Source organism: Peromyscus eremicus, chromosome 2 (genome assembly GCF_949786415.1).
Source record: "Peromyscus eremicus chromosome 2, PerEre_H2_v1, whole genome shotgun sequence".
In the NCBI taxonomy this organism is placed as follows: domain Eukaryota; kingdom Metazoa; phylum Chordata; class Mammalia; order Rodentia; family Cricetidae; genus Peromyscus; species Peromyscus eremicus.
Window position 1 is genome coordinate 155,427,544 of NC_081417.1, and position 11,259 is coordinate 155,438,802.

The window sequence follows — 11,259 nt, forward strand, 5'->3', positions numbered from 1 at the left end:
CCCCACAATGACTATTCCAGCAGGACTATGATAATGCCACTAAACTAACAAACACCACCCAAAGATTGACTTGGAATACAAACTGCTCAGGACAATTTCAAGTTGGTTAGTTAACATGGTCCAGTCTCACAGACCACTCTAGACAGGACTTGAGCTAAGCCCTGAATTTTCCCATTATGCAGGACAACAAATGGTACAGCTAGCTATCCCAGGACTTGAAGTTTTTGAGCATCCCCTAAAGATGCCAATGACCCCAGACAGCAGGAAGTAATTTTAAGAACATAACACCCTTGTTCCCAAGCGATGCAGTGGGTATTTTTGGTTGCTCAATGTGTTGTGGATATTTGTCATTGTTTAGGGGAGTGGTTACAAGTTGTTATTGGTAATGGTCAGGAAAAAAGTTGAACAAAGGCAATTAGATTCAGGGTTCTTATTTTGAAAAGAAAAAGGGGAGAAATAGAAATGGTAGGATAAAAGGGTAGATTATTGAATCTACTCTGAAAAGGAAAAGGGGTGATACAGATATGATAGGGAAAAAAGGATAGATTATTCAATCAATATTTAAACCAAAAAAGCAACTACTACTTTTACATATATTACATTGGCTTGGAGTTTTATGTATTGATACATATTTGAGGTTATTTTGTTATGCTATATATATGTTAGGGAAATGATGGGATAAAAAGGTAGATTACTGAATCTACTTTTAAAACAAAAAAGCAACTACTAGTTTTAAATATTTCACATTGGCACAGATTTTTGAATATTGATTTAAATTTGAGGTTATTTTTGCTCAAACATACTATACATACATTTCTTCTCTTGTTCAAGGTATTATACTTATACAGCTCATTTAACAATGTAATGTAAATTTCTAGTCCTTGAAATTTATTATTACAAACTATTTAGGCTAGTAAAAAACACAGGTTAGTAGTCACTTATTACAATCAAACCTGTAGTCATATTAGGTATGTTTTCTAGGTTAAACAGAGATATTTTAGATAGACAGTCTTCAAACACTTCAGAGATCTACAGAATATGACAATTAAGATGTTTTAATGACATAGGGTTTTTGTTTTTTTTATGACAGTGAGACATGTCTGCTCCTGGGAGCACCAATCTACTTCAAAGAAGATATTGGGCATCAAAGAAACTCCTCATGGAGTTTACTTTCTTTGTGGCAAAAGTTAGCCACTGGGCAAGAAAGTGCCCTTGCCTGGACTGCTGACAGTATGCTGTCCAAATTGGACAAGCAGGACAGAAAAGAAAATGACTGCCAAACTTTGCCAAGACAAGGTAGGCAGCCCTTCAGAATATCCTGCTTCACAGAAAAATCTGTCATATATGCTAGACCTGTAGGCCAAAGATGAATGCCCCAACATTACAGAGGAAACTTGGGTGACTGTCCAGGAAGCTAGCTGCTTCTATCATTTCTCATACTTTTTGGATTTTACTTGCTTGCACTTCCTGCTTGCTTGGGTAATGTTATTTCCTTCTCAGGTTTCTGATGGAGTTGAAGACTAGATAGTTACAGTTATAGTTTTCCTTGTTAACAAATTCAAAAAAGAAATTCACTAAAGGGGTGTAAAGTGTATAAGTTTGAAAGATATAAAAGGAGAGTTTTGAGTTGGCAATGCAAGTTAGGATAGAGATTAAGTTAGGTACAACACTTTGGACTCACTAAAAGAGGATAGATAAAGAAATATTTTCTCTGAATTTGTCAAATGTTGATGAACTAGACATTGTTAATGTAATTATTGCCTTATATATTTGTATATAGTTATTATACTTATTGTATATAGCTTTTCTATGTTATATACTTCTTTTTTATTTTAGAAAAAAGGGGGAAATGTTGTGATATTTTGTTTGTGTTCTGACAAATAAAGCTTGCCTTATGATCAGAGAGTGGAGCTAGCCACTAGTTAACCATCAAGGTCTGGAAAACACAGGAGACAGGAAGTGATATGCCTGAGTGGAGAGAGGAAGTGAGAGGGCAGGGCAGAGACAGGAGCTTGGCATTCTTGTGCTGGTGTTATTGGGCTGATGAGTCTGAGAAGTGAGAGATGACTGTGACTGCTCCTTTGTTTCTCTGATCTTTCAGTTTTTACAGTGATATCTGACTCCAGGTTTTTATTATTAAGACTAATTAGGATTGTGTTTCACACAGCAATGGGAAAAACAACAAGTAAGAGCCTGCCTCAAGACAGAAAGTGAGAACCAACTCTGGACAGATGCCTTTTGATCCCCACATGCACATTGTGACACATGCTTACTCACACTTACATATATGCATTGTAAGTACATACAATGACTAACTTTTAAAAGATAAACAAGTTCCCTTGCTGTCTTTGGGAAACACACCTCACCATGAAAAATAGACAAATATCTCCAATGAGGGAAATGGAAAATTAATTCAGAGTAAAAGGAACTAGGAAACAAAGCTGCAGTGCCTAATCTAACAAAATAGACTAAGTAAATCTATTCATAAGAGATAAAGAAGGTCACTCCTTACTGATTAAAGCAACAATGCATCAATAGAACATCACAAATCTAATTTTGTATGCACCCAACCCAGGTGCCCCTAGTTTCATAGAAACAATATTAGTGTCTGTAAAGCCTCAGATTAAACCAAATTCAGTAATAGTGGGTGATTTCAATGGTCCACACTGGCCAATAGTAGGTCATATACACCAAAAATAAATACAGAAGCATCAGAGTCAAATGACATCATATATTAAATGAATACAACTGACATCTACAAAACATTCCACTCAAGCACTGCAGAATCTATGATCTTCTCTGCACCCACAGTACATTCTCTGACATAGAACTTGCATATACTAGAACACAAAGCAAATTTCAACAAGACCAGAAAATTAAGTGACTTTTTACATTCTATCTGACCAGAACTGAATAAAGTTAGAAACCAACAGTAAGAACAACTGCAGAAAGCACACAGAATTATGGAGACTAAACAATTCATCACAGAATAATGAAGAAGTTATTGAAGAAACTGGTAATTTCTTCAATAGGAAATCAAACCTTCCTAAAAATGAATGAAAACAAAAATCACAAAATACAGAAAGAATTCAAATCACTCTGAATTAAGCTAAAAATTGGGAAATGAAGCTTCATGAAGTTAAAAAATTATTCTATACAGCAAAGGAAGTAGTCTATTGAAGAAACAACCTAAAGAATAGAAGAGAATCTTGGAAAACATTTGACTGATAATTCATATTCAGAATATGCAAATAACTCAAAAAACTACACAGGAAACCAATAAAAAGAAATGTGCTATCTGTCCTCAGAACTCCTAAAACCCACACTTCAGGTGCCTAAGTCCTAACCCAAAGCCATACCTTCCCATCCACTGCTCACCACTGCTACCAGACCACTGACACCACCTCCAGGGAATACCCTCTGCTCAGATGCAGGCCACAGCAGTCAGAACATCAGGGGAAGGACACATGACTCAGAAGAATAATATCAGAACAAGCAGGTCAAAAAAACAGGTGCAGGCCACACCAGTAACAATAGATAGAAAGACCCAGGCAGAGACTCACTGCTAGACCAGAGGCCATGCCAGCCACCAGAACTCCAGGCCCCAACTCAAGTAGAGACTCCCTGCTGGGCCAGAAACCACACCCACATGAGCCTTCAGAACTCCAAATAGGTGGCCCGTGCATGGATGAACTCCACTCTCTCAGTGATAACAACACATGCTATCCACAATCCTCCAACTCTGGAAGAGACCATCTACTGGAACAAAGACTATGCTAGCCACTTCTGAGAAGTCCAGCCCCTAACTCAGACAGAGACTCCCTGCTGGGTCATAGGTCATGCCTACTATCAGAATCTGGACACAAAGATTATAAAACCAAAGAGGAAACAGAAATCAAGGTACAAAATGCCATCTAACAAAGGCAAACTCAGAAGTCACACCTAGAACTAGTTTCATCCTGAACCCAGATACCTAGATGCCAGTATAAGAACATAACAACAGCCAAGGCAATATGGCACCACTAGAGCCCAGCTACCCTACTACAGCAACCCCTGAATATTCCAACACAGCTGAAGTACAAGAAAATGATCTTAAAACCAAGTTTATGAAGATGATGAGGACCTTAAACAGGAAATGAATAAATCCCTCAAAGAAATCCAGGAAAACACAAACAATTGGAGGAAATGAATGAATCTCTTAAACAAAGAAAACAAAAACAAAAACAAACAGTTGAAGGAAATGAATAATAACACTACTCAAGACCTGAAAATGGAAATAGGAGCATTAAAGGAAACACAAACTGAGGGAATTCTGAAAATGAAAAGTCTAGGTAAGTGAACAGGAATTACAGACATAGGCATCACCAACACAATACAAGAGATGAATCTCAGGACTTGAAGATACCATAGGAGAAATGGATACATTTGTCAAAGAAATTGTTAAATCTAAAAAATTCCTGACAAAAAAACAACCAGGGAATCTGGGACACTATGAAAGAACCAAACCTAAGAATAAGAGGAATAGAAGGAGAAGAATCCCAGCTTAAAGGCCCAGAAAATAGTTTTTAATAAAATCATAGTAGAAAAATTTTCTAACCTAAAGAATGACATGCTTATAAAGATACAAAAGGCTGACAAAACACCAAATAGATTGGACAAGAAAAGGAAGTCCCTTCCCCACATAATAATCTAAATACTTAATACGCATTTAATACAGAACAAAGAAAGAAAATTATAAACTGCAAGTGGAATAGGCCAGGTAACATATAAATGGAGACCTATTAGAATTATACCCAACTTCTCAACACAGACACTAAAAGCCAGAAGGGCCTGAACAGATGTCTTGCAGACTCTAAGAGACTACAGAAGCCAACCCAGACTACTATACCCAGAAAAACTTGCAATCAACATAAATGGAGAAAACAAAATAATCCATGACAAAGTCAAATTTAAATAGTATTTATCCACAAATCTAGCCATACAGTAGGTACTAGATGGAAAAATATACCCCAAGGAGAATAACCACACCCATCAAAACACAGGAAATATATGATCTCACACAAGCAAAATCAAAAGAAGGGAAACACACACACACTCAAAACCCACAATAATAAAATAACAGTAATTAACAATCATTATCATTGATATCATTCAATTAAAATGTATTCAATTCATGAATAAAAAGACAGAGGGAAGCTAACAGAATAGATGCAAAAACAAGAACCAGTCTTTTGCTGCATACAAGAAACACACCTCAGCATCAAAGATCTGCATTACCTCAGAAAAATTGGTTAGAAAAGACTGTCCAAACAAATGGACCCATGAAGCAAGCTGGGATAGCTATTCTAATATCTAACAAAATAGACTTCCAACCAAAATTAATCAAAAGAGATGGAGAAGGATACTTCATACTCAATAAAGAAAAAAATCCACAAAGATGACATTTCAATACAAAACATCCTACCACAGATGCAAGGGCAACCATGTTTGTAAAAGAAACATTACTAAAGCTTAAACACATTGACCCTGACACATTGATAGTGGGAGGCTTCAATAGCTCAATCTCACCAATGGACAAGTTAAGTCATCCAGACAAAAACTAAACAGAGAAATATTGGAGCTAACAGACGTTATGAACCAGATGGACCTAACAGATACCTGTATAACATTTCACACAAACCCAAGTATGAAGTACAGACCTTCTTCTCCACTTCACAGAACTTTCTATGAAATTGATCACTTTCTTGGTCACAGAGGAAGTTTCAACAGACACAAGAAAATTGAAATAACCTCCTGTATTCTATCAGACCACCATAGATTAAAGTGGGATTTCAACAATAGGAAGCCTACAAACTCATGGCATCTAAACAACTCTCTACTGAATGACTACTGGGTCAAGGTAGAAATAAAGATGTTAAAGATTTCCTAAAATTCAATGAAAGTGAATGCACAACATACCCAAACTTAGGGGACGCAATGAAAGTACTGCAGAAGTTACTTCATAGCACTAAATGCCTACATAAAGAAATTGGATTTATTTATTTATTATGTACACAGTGTTCTGTTTGCATGTGTCCCTGCAGGCCAGAAGAGGGAGCCAGATCTCACTACAGATGGTTTTGTGCCACCATGTGGATGCTGGGAATTGAACTCAGGACCTCTGGAAGAACAGCCAGTGATCTTAACCTCTGAGCCATCTCATGAGTGGGGGTAGTGAAGGGTGAGGGTCGAGGGAAAGAGAGCTTGGGGGAGCAGGAGATCCCAGCTGGATCAACAACAGAGAGGGAGAACAAGGAATAGGAGACCATGGTAAATGAAGACCACATGAGAATAGGAAGAAGCAAAGTGCTAGAAAGGCCCACAGAAATCCACAAAGATACCCCCACAACAGACTGCTGGCAATGGTCGAGAGACAGTCCGAACTGACCTACTCTGGTGATGGGATGGCCAAACACCCTAATTGTCATGCTAGAAACCTCATCCAACTACTGAGGGATCTGGATGCAGAGATCCATGACTAGGCCCCGGGTGGATCTCTGGGAGTCCAATTAGTGAGAATGAGGAGGGTTTATATGAGCGAGAATTGTTGAGACCAAGGTTGGATAAAGAACAGAGACAAATAACCAAACGAACGGAAACACATGAAATATGAACCAATGGCTGAGGGGTCACCAACTGGATCAGGCCCTCAGAGTGGGTGAGACAGTTGATTGGCCTGATCTGTTTGGGAGGCATCCAGGCAGTGGGACCGGGTCCTGTGCTCATTGCATGAGTCGGCTGTTTGAAACCTGGGGCCTATGCAGGGTCCCTTGGCTCGGCCTGGGAGGAGGGGACTGGACCTAGGTGGACTGAGTCTACCAGGTTGATCTCAGTCTGTGGGGAAGGCTTTGCCCTGGAGGAGATGGGGATGGGGGGCGGGCTGGGGGGAATGTGAGGGGGGCGGGAGGGGGAAGAACAAGGGAATCTGTGGCTGATATGTAGAACTGAATTGTATTGCAAAATAAAAATTAAAAAAAAAAGAAATTGGAGAGATCTCAAAATAGCTTAATAGTACACCTGAAAGCTCTAGAACAAAAAGAAGTAAACATATCCAAGAGGAGTAGATGGCAGAAAATAATCAAACTGAGAGAGGAAATCAATAAAATAGAAACAAGGAGAACAATACAAAGAATCCATGAAACAAAGAGTTGGTCCTTTGAGGAAATCAACAAGATAGACAAACATTTATCCAAACTAACTAATAGAAAGAAAGAGAATATCCAAATTACAAAATCAGAAGCAAAAAGACAGACATAACCATAGACACTTGAGGAAACACAAAGAATCATTATGTCATACTTTAAAAACTTGTTTTGCAGGATATTTTATCATATATGTGTGAAGATGTGTCACTGTGATTGGTTTAATAAAAAGCTGAGTGGTCAATAGCTAGGCAGGAGAAGTTAGGCATGACTTTTAGGCAGAGAGAGAAACTAGGGATGAATCTAGACATGCAGGAAATGCCAACCAGACATGGAAGCAGTCAGATATACAGAATAGAGAAGAGGTAAAAAGGCATATGGCAAAACATAGTTTAATAGAAGAAGGTTAAGGTAAGTTATAAGAGCTAATTGTGAATAATCCCAAGCTAAAGGCCAAGCTTTCATAATTGATAATAAGTCTCTGTCTCATTATTTGGGAGCTGGCAGTCCCAAAAGAAAGTCCAACAGAGGTTCCCCTTCTCCAAGACCACCCAGCGGACGCTGCAATCTACACGCCCTGCCCCCACACCCATCCGCCTGAGACCCTGACACTTCCTGAGAATTGGAGACCAGCCCCAGCTCCCATCCAGCCCAGAGCTCCCATCCCCCGGACCAGAGATGAGTGACTGGGGTCATACCCAGGGAGGCCTGCCCCTAGGTCCTATCCCTGGGCCCCAGCCATTCCAGGAATGACCCGCCCAACTCGGCCCCAGTTGCTGGACAGTGGGCAAGGGTTCCATGGGAAGGTTCCCCTTCTCTAAGACCCCCCAGTGGAACCTGCAATCTACACACCCTGCCCCCACACCCATCCCCCGAAACCCCCACCACTTCCTGAGACTTAGAGATCAGCCCCCAGCTCCCATTTGGCCCAGAGCTCCCATTTGGCCCAGAGAGCTCCCATCTGGCCCAGAGAGCTCTCATCAGGCCCAGAGAGCTCCCATCCAGCCCACAGAGCTCCCATCTGGCCCAGAGAGAGAGCTTTCATTGGACAAAGAGCCATCATTGGACCAAGAGTAAACTCAGGAGACAGGGAATCTGCCAGCCCAGATTAGAACAAGAGTGGCTTTCTCAGAAGTAGAATCTGCCACCTCTCATTGGACCAAGAGAGGCATCCTGAAACACTGAATATGTCAGCTCTGACTGGACCAAGAGCCCTGATAAGACCAAGAATGAATCCACGAGGAGATGGGCAGACATTAAGGCAGAAGTACATACAACAACATAAAGAGCATTACAGCATCACCAGAATCTAGCCCTCCTCCAACAGCAAGACCTGAACATCACAAAGTGGAAGAAGCAGAAGAAAGAAACGTTAAGAATAGCATCATGAAGATGCTAGAGGCCTTTCAAGAAAAAAATCAAAAATGAAATTGAAGAAAAGATAAACAAAAAAGTGGAGGAAATCAATAAAGAAAATGAAAAGTCAAATAAAAAATAGGAAAACTCTATAAAAAAAAACTAGAAGAAAAGACAAATAAAGCAGAAGAAAACAATAAATCCCTTAAAGAAAACCATGAAAAAGCAATGGAACAGCTGAAGGAAACAGTCAAAGACCTGAAGAGGGAAATAGAAACAATGAAGAAGACACAAACAGAGGGAATGCTGGAAATAGAAAATCTGAGTAAACAAACAGGAAGCACAGATACAAGCATAACCAACAGAATACAAGAGATGGAAAAGAGGATCTCTGGTGTAGAGGATACAATAGAGGAAATGGATTTGTCGGTCAAAGAAAATACCAATGCCAAAAAAATTATAACACAAAATGTCCAAGAAATCTGGGACACCATGAAAAGACCAAACCTAAGAATAATAGGGATAGAGGAAGGAGAAGAACCAACTCAAAGGCAAAGAAAATATATTCAACAAGATCATAGAAGAAAATTTTCCCAACTTAAAGAAGGAAATGCCTATGAAGATACAAGAAGCCTATAGAACACCAAACAGACTAGACCCCCAAAAAAAGTCCCCTCGCCACATAATAATTAAACAACTAAATATACAGAATAAAGAAAGATTATTAAGAGCTGCAAAGGAAAAGGCCAAGTGACTTATGAAGGCAAACCCATCAGAAAAACACCCAATTTCTCAATGGAGACTTTGAAAGCCAGAAGGACCTGGACAGATGTAATGCAGACACTAAGAGACCATGGATGCCAGCCTAGGCTAATATACCCAGCAAAACTTTAATCATCATAGACAGAGTGAACAAGACAAAGCCAGATTTAAACAATACTTATCGACAAACCCAGCCCTACAGAAAGCACTAGAAGAAAAATTCCAACCTAAGGAAGTCAGATACACCCACGAAAACACAGGCAATAGATAACACCACAGCAGTAAACCCCAAAGAAGAGAAGTACACACACACTACCACCAAAAAAAATAACAGGAATGAACAATCACTGGTCATTAACATCCCTTAATATCAATGGACTTAATTCACTTATAAAAAGACACAGGCTAACAGAATGGATACAAAAGCTGGGCCCATCTTTCTGCTGCATACAAGAAACACACCTCAAATTCAAAGATAGACACTACCTAAGAATAAAAGGCTGGGAAAAGTCTTTCCAATCAAATGGTCTTAAGAAGCAAGCGGTGCAGCCATCCTAATATTCAGCAAAATAGACTTCAAACTAAAATCAATCAAAAGAGATCAAGAAGGGTATTACATACTAATCATAAAAAAGATCCACCAAGATGAAGTTTTAATTCTGAACACTTATGCCCCAAACACAAGGGCACCCACATATGTAAAAGAAACATTACTGAAGCTTAAATCACATATAAAACCCCACACATTAATAGTGGGAGACTTCAACACCCCACTCTCACCACTGAACAGATCTGCCAAATCAAAACTTAACAGAGGAATAAAGGACTTAACTGATGTTATGACTCAAATGTACTTAATCGATATCTACAGAACATTCTATTCTAACAAAAAAGAATATACCTTATTCTCAGCACCCGAAGGAACCTTCCCTAAAATCGACCACATACTTGGCCACAAAGCAAATCTCAACAGATACAAAACAATTGGAATAACCTCCTGTGTTCTATCAGACCACCATGGTTTAAAGTTAGATTTCAACAACAACAAAAACTACAGAAAGCCTACAATCTCATGGAAACTGAATAATGCTCAACTGAATCACCAATGGGTTAATGAAGAAATAAAGAAAGAAATTAAAGACTTCCTAGAGATCAAAGAAAATGAATATACTACATACCCAAACTTATGGGACACTATGAAAGCAGTGCCAAGAGGGAAATTCATAGCACTAAATGCCCACATAAAGAAGTTGGAGAAATCTCACACTAGTGACTTAACAGCACACCTGAAAGCTCTAGAACAAGAAGAAGCAAAGTCACCCAGAAAGAATAGATGCCAGGAAATAATCAAATTGAGAGCTGAAATCAATAAAATAGAAACAAAGAGAACAATACAAATAATTAATGAAACAAAGAGTCAAGACCACATAAACTATTTAAATAGTCCAATAACCCCTAAGGAAATAGAATCAGTCATTAAAAGACTCCCAACCAAAAAAAGCCCAGGACCAGATGGTTTCAGTGCAGAATTCTACCAGATCTTCAAAGAAGAGTTAATACCAATACTCTTTAAATTGTTTCACACAATAGAAACAGAAGGAACATTACCAAACTCCTTCTATGAGGCTACAATTACCCTGATTCCTAAACCAAACAAAGATGCAACAAAGAAAGAGAACTACAGACCGATCTCCCTCATGAACATTGATGCAAAAATACTCAATAAAATACTGGCAAACAGACTCCAAGAACATATCAAAACAATTATCCACCATGATCAAGTAGGCTTCATCCCAGGGTTGTAAGCAAGGGTGGTTCAACATAGAAAGTCTGTCAATGTAATACACCATATAAACAAACTGAAAGAAAAAACCACATGATCATCTCACTAGATGCTGAAAAGGCATTTGACAAAATCCAACACACCTTCATGATAAAGGTCTTGGACTGATCAGGAATA